This window comes from Ovis aries, chromosome 16 (genome assembly GCF_016772045.2).
Source record: "Ovis aries strain OAR_USU_Benz2616 breed Rambouillet chromosome 16, ARS-UI_Ramb_v3.0, whole genome shotgun sequence".
Classification (NCBI taxonomy): domain Eukaryota; kingdom Metazoa; phylum Chordata; class Mammalia; order Artiodactyla; family Bovidae; genus Ovis; species Ovis aries.
Window position 1 is genome coordinate 71,004,041 of NC_056069.1, and position 13,606 is coordinate 71,017,646.

The window sequence follows — 13,606 nt, forward strand, 5'->3', positions numbered from 1 at the left end:
GCAGCCTCGGTCCAGCCCCTGCGGATGCCCGCACTTGGGACTGGGACTCCCCGAGCCCCACCTCCTGAGACAGAGGCTGGACCCTGCGTGTCACTAGAAGGGGGTGGGCTGCTCCGGCTCCGGGGCAGGCGCAGGGGCAGGCTTCAGGCGGGCACAGAGTCATGTGCCACCGTCCCAGCCGCGGAGCCAGGACCTGCCTTTGCAGCAGGGCGACCTGCTCGGAAGGTCTGGAAGGCCAGGTCAAGCTTTCGTCCCTGGTGGACTGCATCCAGACACCCACACTGGACACTCAGCTTCTTGGGCTGCTGCCCTCACGAGGGACTCCCAGGGATGGGCCTCGGAGCCGCCATCTGGGCCACCAGGAAACCCTGAGGTGCATAAAACCAGCATCGAGTAGAAGCTCTTTCCTCCTGAGCTGCCTGCGCTCAGATGACATCACAGGCCCAGCAGAGGTCCCAAGACAGCTGAGAACATCCTCCCTGTGACACACGGCTTCAGGACTGACATCTCCCAGAGGGATCTCAAGGGGGTGGCCAGGGGTGGGGGGTGGGCTGTCTCCTGGGCCCTGGCAGCCGAGTGACAGGTGGGACCCAGGAGAGAGAACGGGACCACCCTGATGGGGGCGAGCCCAGGGGCACGCCCCCCAGGGCACAGAGGCAGCCAAGGCAGGCACCCCAGGCCCCATCCATCCCGGCCTGTGCACACCCCGGCCGTTCAGGCTGGCCTGCCTCTGAGGCCTAAGTCCCTGCAATCCATCTGGAGGGGAAAGTACCTCGGTATCAGGTGTGGGTGGGTGACCGGGAGGGGAGGAAGGAAAACTATGAAATTAATGCCGCAGAAAAATACATTTTATTGTATCTTTTGAGAATGAAACGAGCACTGTAGACGCGTGGAAAGCCCTGGAACCAGTCAGAGCAGCGTGAGAGGGCGGGGCCAGGCTGCCCGCCTCCCCTTTCTCACGCCCGCCCACCCCAGCTCCGTGCGCCGACGTCCGCGCCGTGTCCCGGGGCGTGGTTGGGGCCCCTGTTCAGTGTGGGGAGGATGGACAGGTCCTCTGTGCTGCTTGTATGTGTTGACTAAGGGCCCCCCGGAGGTGGCGCCCGGTCAGATTTGCGTCCTTTTGTTCAGGTCTTAGCATCGACCTTCACGTCAGAACCGGTCAGAACCTGTGCGCCTTTGTGTGCTCTCATCGCCAGCTTTCCCAAACGGCTTGCGCGTCTTCTAGGAACGGGGTCTCTGTGGGGAGGTTTCTCCTGGGACAGACATTTCAGTGTCGATTTAGGGGAAAAGTGGAAAGTTTCGAACACAGTTCCAAAAATCTGGTTGACACTGTTTTACAAGGATCCCTGTTGGTAATGGGGGTGGCCCGGAGTCGGGGTAAACGCATATTTCTCACTGGATTCCTGGCTTCATTTGCACAACGGCACCTATACTTGAAAGAGAACAGGCGAAGAGAAACCGGGCCCTTCACCGAGCCTCTTAAAAGAAACCAGGAAACCCAAAGTGCAGCTCTGCCAGGAGGCGGGGGAGAGGCGGGGGGGGGGGCCCCCGGGAAGCCTGACCCTCCCTCCAGCTCGCAGGTGACATCATCCCTGGTCGGTTTCAACTCCTCTCTCTGCGGAATCCCCAGAGCGCGCCTGTTAACTTTACGATTGGGACCGGAGACGAAGGCGGCAGGACGCGCCTTAAGATCTCGGAGGAGAGTCACCGCAGTCCCGAGGGGCAGCGCCCGCAAGGAGAGCAGAGGCCCTGAGCAGGACCCCAGCCCAACCCTCTCTCCCCACCCCTGTGCCGGAAGGACCCCCACTGATGGGCTCAAATGCTGGGTCTCCTGCAGCCCCTCCTCCCTGCTCCCCGCTGAGGGCCTGCCCGCCCTCCCACAGCTGGTCAGGGGTCTGCGGGCCTCAGGGAGCCCCCCAAACCATCACCCGCCCTGTGCCCCTTCCTCCCTGGAGCAACCAGAAGACCCCAGCTCGTCCCCCTCACCAGGCCTCCCCTGAGTCCCCTTCTGCCGTCCCCCTCCACCAGCACACCCGACTCTTCCCCTCCAACCCCCCTAAACCCCCACACTGCCACCACCTCAGATGGGCAGGGGCAGGTGCCCACTGAGCCCCGTTTCAGGATGGGCGCGTGAGCCGTCACCTCCTATCTATACCTGCTCCGGCCGTCCCGGGAGCCCAAGCTTTAGGGCGTCTGCACCCACATGGGATGCTCCCTCAGGCCAGAAGCCCGGCCGGGAACATGCGGGCACCTGGGACCCACCTGGAGGAGGGGCTTCTTGGAGCAGCTGGAATGTTGCGGGTCAGCTCCGGGCGTAGACGCCAGGCGGAGCCGCGGCCGCGTGGGGAGGAGGCCTGGCTCTGTGGGCCACACAGCGGCCCTGTGGGCCGGGCTTCCAGGGATCCCAGGTGGAACCTCAGGGAGGCCGGGGAGGTCTCCTCCTCAGAGCTGATTTCAAGCTGAAGTCAGGGAGCAAACGCGAAGCCCCAGCTCGGAGGGAAAACAAAACGTCAGAGCATGAGAGCCAGTGAAGGCGAAAGCTCTGTTTCAGTTCTTGCCCACGAGGGCTTCCCTGGGGACTCAGCTGGCAAAGAATCCGTCTGCAAGGCGGGAGACCTGGGTTCCGTCCCTGGGTTGGGAAGATGCCCCGGAGAAGGGAAAGGCCACCCAGGATTCTACTCTGGAGAACCCCATGGACTGTCCATGTGGTCGAAAGAGTCGGACATGACTGAGCAACTCTCATCATTTCCAGCACCTCCCTGAAAAACAACCATGACCTGTGTTCAAGGACCGAAAAGGCACCCTGGCGCATCCTTCAGAGAAAGCTGCAAGTTACTCACAGAAGGAAGAGTGTGAGCCTTCCTGAAGACTTTCTTCTAAAACCTCCTCTGAAGAGTGAGGAGGTTCTGGCACCATCCTCGGCGTGAGGGGTGAGGGGTGAGGGGTGACGGGTGAGGGGTGAGGGGTGAGGGGTGAGGGGTGAGGAACGGTCTCCTTTCCTGTTTCAGCACATCCCTGCCCCCAGCCCGAGGCACCGTGCAGGCCTTGTTTCAACAGAACCGGCGTCCTCTGAATCACGGGCCCCTCGGGCTGGGCGATGGCCTCAGAGAAGCCCTGTCCTCCCCCTCCTGGGATCGGCGTCCCCAGGTGATCCCTCTGAGGGTCTCGGGGGCCCAGGGCTTCCTCCCTGGGGTCCACTGGTGACGACACGTTCGTTCCCTTCACTGGATGACTCGCCTGGGCTGCCCCCAGGCCTCCTGTGACACATTCCGAGGTTGGCAAGCTGAGTTCCTGAACCACCAGTGAATCAGCGTTGCCCCCGGGAGCCGGGCCCTTCCGCGGGTGCTGAGTCACAGTCTGCATTCCAGCGTGCCCCCTGCTGCCTCCAGGCCCGAGGACCCTGCAAGGGCCAGGCTGGAGCACTCCCCGCAGGCTCGGGGCTCACATCCCTCCCTGGGCTCTGTGGCCGTGTTGCCATCTTGGCCGGTGGGTGGGGGGCTTCCCCTGCACAGGGACCCACGCCCACCAGCCCCTCTGCCCCCCTGGGCGTCTGGCACATGAAAGCCTCCTGCTCAGTTTTCCCAGGACCTGTCTCGCAGGCTAAATGGTGTCCCCTCCAAGTTCAGAGCTGAAGTTGTGGGCTTCTGTGAACATGCACACTAGGAGGTGGGGTCTTCGCAGAGCAAGTCGGGGCGTCAGAGCAAACGCGGACAGAGCAGGGCTGGTGTCCTCACGGGAAGGACGGCTCGTGAGGAGAAAGAGCCATGCGACCCCTGGACTCTGAGGATGCCCGGGAGGGAGGCTTTGATCGGAGCCTCCTGTGTTCCCAGAGGGACCCGGGCTGCCCACCCTGTGACCTGGGGCTTTGGGCCCTCCAAGCCGGGAGTCTGCAGACGTGTGAGGGTCCAGGCCCGTCTGCGGAGCCCATCCCGGCCGCGTGATGATCTCTGTTCAGTAGGCACTGCTGGTGCCCGGCCGGACCGGACTCACTCCCCGAGGCTGGAGCCAGGCTGCGCCTCCGGGTGAAGCCCCAGGCGGGGCTCCAAGGCTGCCGTCCCCGTGGTCAGGTCCCAGGGCTCATCCTCTGGGTCTAACTGCTGGCAAAACAGGGGGAGCCCAGAAGAGGAGCACCCCCGGTCACTGCCGGCCTGAGGTGGTCCCAGCAGAGTGGGGGCGACCAGGAGCTACAGCTCCCCCGACCCTGGCAGTCACTCCGGCCTGGGGAGAAGCCATCCCATTCCGGGCAGGGGTGGGTGCCCCCCACCCTCTGGGGAGCAGCCGTCCCATTCTGGGCAGGGGTGGGGACCCCCTACAGCCTGGGGCCGGCTCCCCACGGTCTGGGAGAAGCCGCCCCATTCCAGGTAGGGGTGGGTGCCCCCCACTGTCTGGGGAGAAGCCGCCCCATTCCAGGTAGGGGTGGGTGCCCCCCACTGTCTGGGGAGAAGCCGCCCCATTCCGGGCAGGGGTGGGTGCCCCCCACCATCTGGGGAGAAGCCGCCCCATTCCAGGTAGGGGTGGGTGCCCCCCACTGTCTGGGGAGAAGCCGCCCCATTCCAGGTAGGGGTGGGTGCCCCCCACCATCTGGGGAGAAGCCGCCCCATTCCGGGCAGGGGTGGGTGCCCCCTACAGCCTGGGGCCGGCTCCCCACAGTCTGGGGAGAGGCTGCCCCATTCCGGGCAGGGGTGGGTGCCCCCTACAGCCTGGGGCCGGCTCCCCACAGTCTGGGGAGAGGCTGCCCCATTCCGGGCAGGGGTGGGGGCCCCCCACTGTCTGGGGAGAAGCTGCCCCATTCCGGGCAGGGTGGGTGCCCCCCACTGTCTGGGGGCCCTCTCTGGGCAGGCGTGGGTGCCCTGCATCCTGGGGAGAGGCCGCCCTGCATCCTGGGGAGAGGCCGCCCCGCGGCCTGGGTCTGGCTCCCCAGCGGCCGGCTCACTGCGTCGCTCCCCGCCCGTGGTGGCGAGGGCCTTGCCATGGGCTTCCCGCTGGTGTGCTGTCCCCTCCTATCTGGTTCCCCCAGATGGCTTTTCTGAGGTCAGGAATCTCCCCGAGCAGAAAGCAGAACTGTTTTCCCACAGACTTGAGAACTATGAGAAGAATATGAAAACACCCATAGAAGGATCACTAAATTTAACTACATCTGAGTAATCAAAACACGCTGGTGGGATGAAAGGGCTGAGAATCGGCGCTAAAGGCAAGCGAGAGAGCGCGCGTCGGGACTGCGTGGAAGGCCCCGTGTCAGGCGCATCGGTTTTTTCAAAACTCCTACAGCTCAACAAGAAAAAGGCAAAAACTCAAGAGATGTGAAGGCGTAATTCAAAGACAGGAAATGCAAGTGGGCAAAAGCACGTGACTCACCGAGCAGTGAGGAGGCGCCGTGCGGTTCCGCAGGCACCCGCCAGGGGCGCGTCTGTCCGTGGCCAGCAGGTTCCCGGGGCCCGCTCTCGCCCCTCCCTGCTGCTTCCCCTCTGGAGGACGCGGCCCCGCCCAGCCTCTCCCAGCCCCTGGACGCCCCTCGGAGCCCCCAGCACGCCCCTGGGCTTCTGCAGCTGTGTGGGACACACATGCCCCCAGGAATGTGTCCCCAAGGTGGGGGAGACCTGGAACTTTCTCTGCAAAGGGAGCCGGGCAGCCCCGTCCGGGAGGCACCGCAGGTATTCCTGTGTCTCAGGGAACACGGGAGTGCAGGGCCCCCTGGGACGCACGGAAGCTGCCCAGGCACGAACCTCTACACAAGTGTAGGTGTTCCACCCCCAGGAAGGGCTCGGCCCGCAGAGGGGCCCCAGGCTCGAGGGCTGCTGATGGCTCCCACGCCTGGGGCACAGTGTGTCTTCCCTCGGGGACCGTCTTACCCGCATGGCCCCCACACGCAGTGCAGGGACAGGCTTCTGGTCTGGGGCAACGGGCTGAGACAGCTCCCCTGGGCCCACCTGCTGGCTGCAAGGCAATGAGAAAGGGCCCCAAAGATTCACTTCCAGGTTCCAAGGAGAGAGAGAGAGAGACCCTCCCCGACAGGTCTTCACCCGACAGGTGGGGTGTGCCCCCGGTCCTTGGGGCAACACGACCTTCAACCCGGATTGACCTGGCCGGGTTCCAACAGCTGGGGACGACCCCCACCCGGGACCTGTGATCAGGTGAGGAGGCGGGGGTCCTTCAAGAGAGGCTTGCGTCCGGCCTCCCGGGGCAGGGTGACCATCTGCGGTGACAAGCCTCCAGGGGCCTGTGCAACCACGGCACTCCTGGACACGGTGGCCTCCCCCAGGGCCCAGGGCCGCTGGGGCAGCAGGAGGTGAGGAGGGGGCTCTGGCCTGAGTCACAGTCGAGCAGGGCCCGCGGGCCGCCTCTCCCCCGAGAGGGGCCGGCAGGTGCGTGAGCAGAGAGTCCAGCCCAGGGGCCCAGGCCAGCCCCGTGGGGCCAGGGGGTGTCAGGAACTGCTTCCAGGGGGTAGGGGCCTCGGGAGTGGCGTGCTGGGGGCTCCAGGCAGAGGGCCACGGGGGCTGAACGTCCCTGGAGGGCTGAGAGCGGAGTCCGCGGAGGCCCCTGCTGAGCACGCACAGGTCTCCAGCAGCGTGTGCTCCGTCGAAAACGGCCTGCGGCTCCTGGGGGCCGCGAGCAGCCCCGCCGCCTCCGTTGTCTCATGGCGGCCGTGGCCACCTTGCTGCTCCCTCGGCTCTGCAGGTGGGGCTGTGACCCCGCGCAGCGAACACCTCCCAGAATGGGCCCTTGGGCAGCTCCAGCCCGGCCAGTGGCTGGCTGCCCGTCTTCCAAGAGGCAGATCCCGAGGTTGCCCCGAACCATGAGATGACGGGGAGCCCTCGTCAGGGCCCTGGGGGAGCAGCCTGAGCAGAGCGTGCCCGCCTGCAGAGGCCGATGGGCAGGGGCCGCCTCGTGCCGCCACGGGGGCTGCAGGGCAGCCTGGGCCCAGGAGAGTCAGTGCTCTGGTTCGGCCTGTGAGCCAGCCGGCTCAAGGCCTGGGAAGACCTCAGGCTGCAGTGCCGGCCCCACGGCCAGGAAAGAGCCGAGTCCCAGCGCAGAGGGTCAGCGGGGGAGGGGCTCCACCCAGCGCCGCAGCTGCCTGGCCAAGGCCCACGGCACGGCGCAGGTGTCCGCTTCCCTGTCCACTCACGCAAATCCTCCTCTCATCCCACTGAAGCACGTTCGGCCAAGCGTCTGGGCTTCCCAGGTGGCGCTAGTGGCAAAGAACCCACCTGCCAAGGCAGAGACATAAGAACCTGTTTCGATCCCTAGGCTGGGAAGATCCCCTGGAGGAAGGCATAGCAACAACCCGCCCCAGTATCCTTGCCTGGAGAACCTCATGGACAGAGGAGCCTGGCAGGCTGCAGTCCAGGGGGCTGCAAAGAGTCGGACAGAACTGAAGCGACTAAGCGCACACACGGGCCCTGAGCACGCCAGGACCCAGCCAAGCGGACACACGAGGTCCACCGCCACAGGGGCATCTGGTACAGATTTCTAAACGGCTTTACTGAGAAAGGACCTTTCTTTGCACTAACGTGGAAATTGCTTCCTTTGCAGCTCAGCTGGTGAAGAATCCGCCTGCAGTGCGGGAGACCCAGGCTCGACCCCTGGGTCGGGAACATCCCCTGGGGAAGGGAAAGGCGCCCACTCCAGTATTCTGGCCTGGAGAGTTCCATGGACTGTATAGCCCACGGGGTCCCAAAGAGTCGGACACGACTGAGCGACTTTCAATGTAGAAATTGCCCCCTGAATGGAGTCACTAGTGCGTCTGGGGAGGTCCCCACTCTGAGCTGACCCCTCACGAATTATAAATACCAAGCAGGAGGCACGTGGCCACCCTCCCGATGTGAAGCGGCAGGGAGTGTGGGGGCCCCTCCTGAGGCTGACTCGGGTCAGGGGGCGGCTCCAGGGGCGGCATCGGAGGCCGGAGCCAGAGGGGAGGGATTCTGACCCACTGATGCGCAGGCCTCCTGGCTGATTCAGCTGTTGGTTGTTAAGCCCCTAAGAGGTTCCTTCCTCACGCTACGATTTCCTTGGTCACTTCCTCCCACTCTCACGGTTGCTGTGCTATAAGAGGGTGGGTTTGTTTCCCTGGTGCCATCATTTCATAAGAGAGGAAAGTAAAATGCCGTAAGAACAATGAGCCCAAATAATCCTGCTCAGGACTGACATGAGCTGCCCTCACATGGGGCGCCATTCCACTGAGGAACAACAATAAACGAGGCAGGGAAATTGCCCCGGCGCTGGGCTGGCGCCTGGCAGCCGCGGAGAGACCGGGAGGCCTGGGGCAGTCGCGCAGCCCCAGCCCTGCTCTGTCCCAGCCCATCCTGGAGCCACCTTCAGTCTGCCCTGAGCAGAAGTCTGACTTCCAGGGGTCAATGACCAGAATTCAGAGCTCAGTGATCACGGGGCCGCGGAACAGGAGACACACAGGCTTATCCTCGCAGCTTTCTCCCAGCACGCGCTTCGTCCACAGAGTCCACACGAGAGGAGGAGGGTGGTCAGAGCAATCAGCCGGCGTGGCCGGGACGCAGAGGGGCCAAAACCAGGAAACCAACAGACCACAGGCAGAGCAGAGCTGCTGGGGGAGCAAGACGCAGCTGGGCGGGGTTGCCAGAGGGGCCTCGAGGAGCAGGAAACATCGACTCAGACACACTCCACCTGAGATGCTGGGCACAGGGGCCCGTGAGGGTGGAGGCGTGGACCCCAACAGCAGGGCCTGGCCGTGGGCGACACGGGGCTGAGCCGGGTGGCAGTTAAGATGCTCTGCGCTCAGGACTGCGGTGGGCCCTCGAGAAGGAACCGTTCAGTCTGGGGAAGTATGAGCCCCTGTGCCCCTCCCTGGGGGCCTGGGGGGGCAGACACGCAGGAGGGGAACAGCCAGCACTCCAGGGCTGAGCCTCGGGGCCCCTCCTGCCAGGGATCCCAGGAGCCACCCCAGGAGATTCCTCGGGGCCCCAGGAATCTCATGAAGGCCTCCCCACATGCGTCATGAAGAGCAGATGGGGTTAGAAAAGCTCCCCTTCCCGGGGGGCTGCTGCTAGGCTCCCAGGGCCCCCCTCCCCACAGAAGGGCTGGGAGCTGAGAGTCTGCACGACAGTCTGTCCAGAAGTCCCGCCTTCTCTTAGGGTTGTAGTCGAAACACAGAAAGAAAAACCTGCTCACCTCTAATCAGCCCAGAGGGCTGTGCTGGGTCTTCTCTTGACCATAGACTCAGCCACAACAGCCCCCAAGGGGCCCAAAGACCTTTCCCCCCGGGAAGGTCACCACACAGCCCCTCGGTGTCCCACCGCAGGCCGCAGGGCTCCAGGCATGCTCCCCATGGCCGTGAGGAGAGGAGACCCCAGAGCTGCGGGCGCAGGCCCCCTCTGTTTTGCAGGAAAGGAGTTGGGAGAGGCCCTGGGGTCGCGGCAGCCCAGCCCTGGCTCTGCAGCAAGGTCAGGTGTGATGTGGGCCCAGCGCCCACCTCTGACAAGTCACGGATCTTCACAGAACATGCATGTGTGAGTGTGTGTGTGTGTGTGAGTGTGTGCGCGCGCTCCTAGGCTACCCTCTGGACGATGACCAGTGTTCCATCTCTACAAACTTACTCCAACATCCTGATCGAACCTCCCTTGAACCAGTTTTTGGAACTTAGTTCTTTGATGCTTTGGTGGCTCAGAAGGTGAAGAATCTGCCTGATAGTGTGGGGGACCCAGGTTCGACCCTGGGTCGGGAAGGTCCCCTGGAGGAAGGCATGGCACCCCACTCCAGTATTCTTGCCTGGAGAATCCCATGGACAGAGGAGCCTGGCGGGCTGCAGTCCTGGGGTCACAGGTGGGCGTGCCTGGATGAGTGGCGCTTTCATTTCCACGCTGCTTTCTGCTTTCAGTGTGCCCTTTACTGCACACGTGTGTGGGCACATAAGAAACAAGACAGGGCAGTAGCCTGTCCCCCGTAGTCGGGGAGGCGGGGTGGGCTTCTGCACACGAGGACAGAACTGTGCCTTCTGTACCAAGACTTACCACCTCCAGGCCACCACCAACCCCACCGACCCAGCCGCCCTCCAGAGAGCAGGAGTGGGGGTCCCCTGTGGAGAAAGGCCCTCCCCAGAGGAGACCACGCAGAGCTGAGGTGGGGTCCTTTCCAAGCCCACCTGCCACCCAGGCCTCTCCCCACTCCAGAGGGACCCCGAGCCTGCTGCCCCGTCCAGAGGGGGCCCGATGGGGAGAAAGCTCCCCCAGACTCGAGACTCTCAGGCCGAGCAGGAGGTAGAGCCGGGGAGGGGTGAGATAGCCCCTTGGGACGATGGGGGCTTTAGTGGCTGTCAAACGGAGAAGGGGCACACTGGTGCTCAGTGGGTGGGGCCAGACTCTGCCAAACGCGCCCCAAATGCAGAAGGGCTGCAAGGCGTCCCCTCCGGGAGCCCCAGGTCTGAGTCTCCTCCTGCCTCATCCTCAGGAAATCCTCTCACCCAGGCTGCCCCCTCGGGGAGCGGGGACCCCGAGAAGGGACAGAAAGATGGTCGTCAGGAGCCCCGAGGGTGTGCACTCAGCTCACTGCCCCCGTGAGGACCCTGAGCTGCTTCCTGCTGAGAGGAAAGACGCAGCGGGTGTGCCCCGGCGTCGAGGGCTCCCCGCCCCACAAACCTCGAAGCCGCAGGTGCCTCCCGGACACTACCGCCAGTCCCGCCTTCCACTGATGAGAGCGCAACCTGCTTCCCGATGCCAGGGCGTGCCGGGCCGCTCCCTTCCATCACTTGTGCCTGAAGGGCCACAAGCAGCCATCTGTCCCCCAGGAGACATGACCTCTCTGGGTCGGCCCCTGCCTCCCTGGACTCCTGCTGGATGGAGGGAGGTGTCCATACTCCCTGGCGTCCCTGGGGCCTGGAGGAGCAGACGGTGCCCACTGGAGGCATGGGGGCCCACTCAGTGCCCCCTCAGGTCCTGCCCCCTGTCCCCAGGTGAGTCCTTGAAGCCCCCCACCTTGTCACGTGCAAAGGACCAGCCCCAACTTGGAGGCAGACGCAGGCACTGCCAGTCACCACGGTTACCCAGACACCACCTGGGGGAGCCCACTCACGGGCTCTGGGCCAAAAAGGGTAAAAAAGGAAAAAAAAATAAAACAGGCAGCCAGCTAGGAATCGGACGTGACTGTTACTGACTTTCTCTCCACTCACTGCTGTCTGCAAGAGACAGCGTGGCAGGCGCGAGTTCTCGGGAGCTGAGGGCCCCTCCTTCGACGGTGGCAGCTCTGAGTCTGTGAACGTCAGACGTGGCTCGTCTCAAATACAAGGCGCCCACCCGGGAAACGTCGTCCGACGCGCGGGGTGCTGGAGCCGCCCTCCGTGGGTGAAGTAGCTGGGGACAGAGCTGGGGAAGCCGCGTTTCTGCCCTTCCTGGCATCCTGGTCGGGGGGTGGACTTGTCCTAAGGGAGGACCCACCCCATAGCCAGCTGCCCCTCCAGGAAGGGGGAGAGGTCGTCCCTGGAGGAAATGGGGACCAGCGCAGATGAGGTCTCAGCCCCCACCATTCAGCACAGGGTGCAATCCCCAGGGGTTTCAGCCTGATTAGGAGGCATTCAGCCCTGACCTGGGCGCCCTTCTCTCCAGGCTCTGTGCTGACTCAGAGCACCCGCCTCACACGCTCGAGCTTGGTGAGCACTGGGGCAGAGGACCCACTGACAGGAGAAGCAAAGCTCCCCCTCAAAGCCAGGAGCTGCCCATGAGCCAGGGGGACCCGCCCCCACCATGCGGGAAGGGCGCTTCCCGGGGCACCAGACGTTCACGCGGAACCCGAGACGGCTGGGCAGGAGGGGCCACCCGGTGTCTCTGAGAACATCCTGAGCCCTGAGGGTCAGCACTGGGCTCCGGGCTCGGCCCCTGCCTTCCAGGGCGCCCGCATCCCTCCAATCTGCTCGTTTCCATCACAACCTCTGTGCTGCTGGCCCCAGGGATCCTTAGAGCAGAACTCTCTACCTCTCTCCTTCAGACAGCAGCCTGTCCTGCCAGAAAATATTGCATCACGCTGGGTTAGGTCTGCTGACAAAGTCTCAAAAAGCCACTACAGGGCTCCAGATCTCACTAAACACTCGAGTTACTTAGAAAAGTCAGAAGTGTGTGAAGACCAAGCTGCAGGCAGGGTTGGAGCACCAGGGCACAGAGGCCATCTCGTGTCCTGCAGACAGAAGGATGATTTTTAACGTGACATGAAAAACCTATGCTTTCCTGATGGCCTAGATATTTCCAGCCGGAAATGCACGCCAGGTCTCAGCGCAGCCACCTGGCACAGTTGTGTCTGTGAGTCAAGTTGAGCTTTCTCGACGCTTCGAATGGAGTGGGCGGAACAGTCAGGGCACTGTGAGCGGCCCCACATGCCATCCTGCCCCAGGCACCGCTGTCCTCTGGACACTCTAGGAAGTGACCCGGGCCAAATCCACACAACGTCCCCAGCACAGACGAGGCTTCGGAACCATCCGGCCTGTGTCCACCCTTGCTGACAACTGTCCATGAGTCAGTACCGCCGGAGCCCCACCCAGCGCTCTCGGCTGGGACGCCCCCGTGAAGATCTTCTGAGCTGCGGCATCCGCCCTTCTTAGACGCACGGGCTGGAGGGGCTTCCCCGGGAGGTCCGGAGGGTAAGCATGTGCGCTTCCACTGCAGGGCCACGGGTTTGATCCCTGGTGGATCCTGGCACCTCCTGGGTCTCCCTGAGCCCCCGTAGGGGGGTGCCCGCCCCAGGCCCCGCCCCACTGCTGCCTTCCCCGCTCTTTTCCACAGGCCCCCCCACAGCCACTGACCCCACGACTGCTTCACTGTCCAGCCTCCTCCGGGCACCGGCCTGGAAGGCCTGGGAGAGCGGTATACCTTCCAGGGCTGCGGAGTCAGAGGACCCACTGTGAGATACACCGGCGTGGCTGTGAGACAGGGTCTGGGCTGTGGGGGTCAGCCCCCCACCAGTGGACAGGGCTGCAACCCCTGAATACGGGGTTGGGGGTCACTGGAGCCCACCATGGAGGTCGTGCCACGTGGGTCTATTTCATGGAGCTCGAGATCAGACAGAACTCCCCTCCAGGGACAGTGTTTACAGAAGCTCTGCTCCTGAGGGGTGGGGGACATTTTCCATGCCCTGAACTGGCCGACCCTGCAGGTCCACAGACACAGGTGAAAGCCCAGCTGAACACTCACCATCCCTGAACTTTACTGGCCGTGAGTGAGTTACACGTCGGTAAGACATGGTAATCAGAGACGTGGCCTGGTGAACTCTTAGGACAGGGGCACTGAGGCTGGCAGCCTCTCAAGGACCCCTGGGCTTCCTGGCCTTGGGGAGTGAGGAGGGTCTGTCCACACCAGTGGAGAGACTGGACGCCAGGCTGTGAGCTCAGGGCCCTCCTGCAGGCAGCACCTGGGGGCCATGTGGGGGCATCCCTGAGACCCAAAGATGCCAGCCAGATGTCCCTGCTGCTCCACGTCCAGACACCTGACCCCCACCCCAGACCCGATCCAGAACCATCCAGAACCTTCTGGAACTCCAGACCCCAAATCTGTCATTGGTTTGTAAAGCCTGGGGGTTGGGAGTCTCCGAGGGCTCAGCCCCACCTCCCCGGCCCCTTCTTCCTCCAACTGATGTGGTAGGTGGGAATCCAACGTGCACA

At 63.8% G+C, this 13,606-nt stretch overlaps 2 long non-coding RNA genes across 3 annotated transcripts; one reads left to right on the plus strand and one right to left on the minus strand.

The window, feature by feature from the left end:
- Window positions 1–826: 826 nt before the first annotated feature.
- Window positions 827–6,870, minus strand: LOC121816829 (uncharacterized). 2 transcript variants are annotated; one of them, XR_006056559.2, is made up of 3 exons: window positions 5,356–6,870; window positions 2,263–5,084; window positions 827–1,427 (listed from the first exon to the last, which is right to left on the minus strand). It is a non-coding gene; the product is annotated as an uncharacterized LOC121816829 (long non-coding RNA). The 2 variants fall into 2 exon arrangements; XR_009596730.1 differs by having other exon boundaries at window positions 827–5,084.
- On the plus strand, window positions 4,908–8,116 carry LOC132657926 (uncharacterized). Its single transcript, XR_009596729.1, has 2 exons — window positions 4,908–6,131; window positions 7,246–8,116. It is a non-coding gene; the product is annotated as an uncharacterized LOC132657926 (long non-coding RNA).
- Window positions 8,117–13,606: the final 5,490 nt, after the last annotated feature.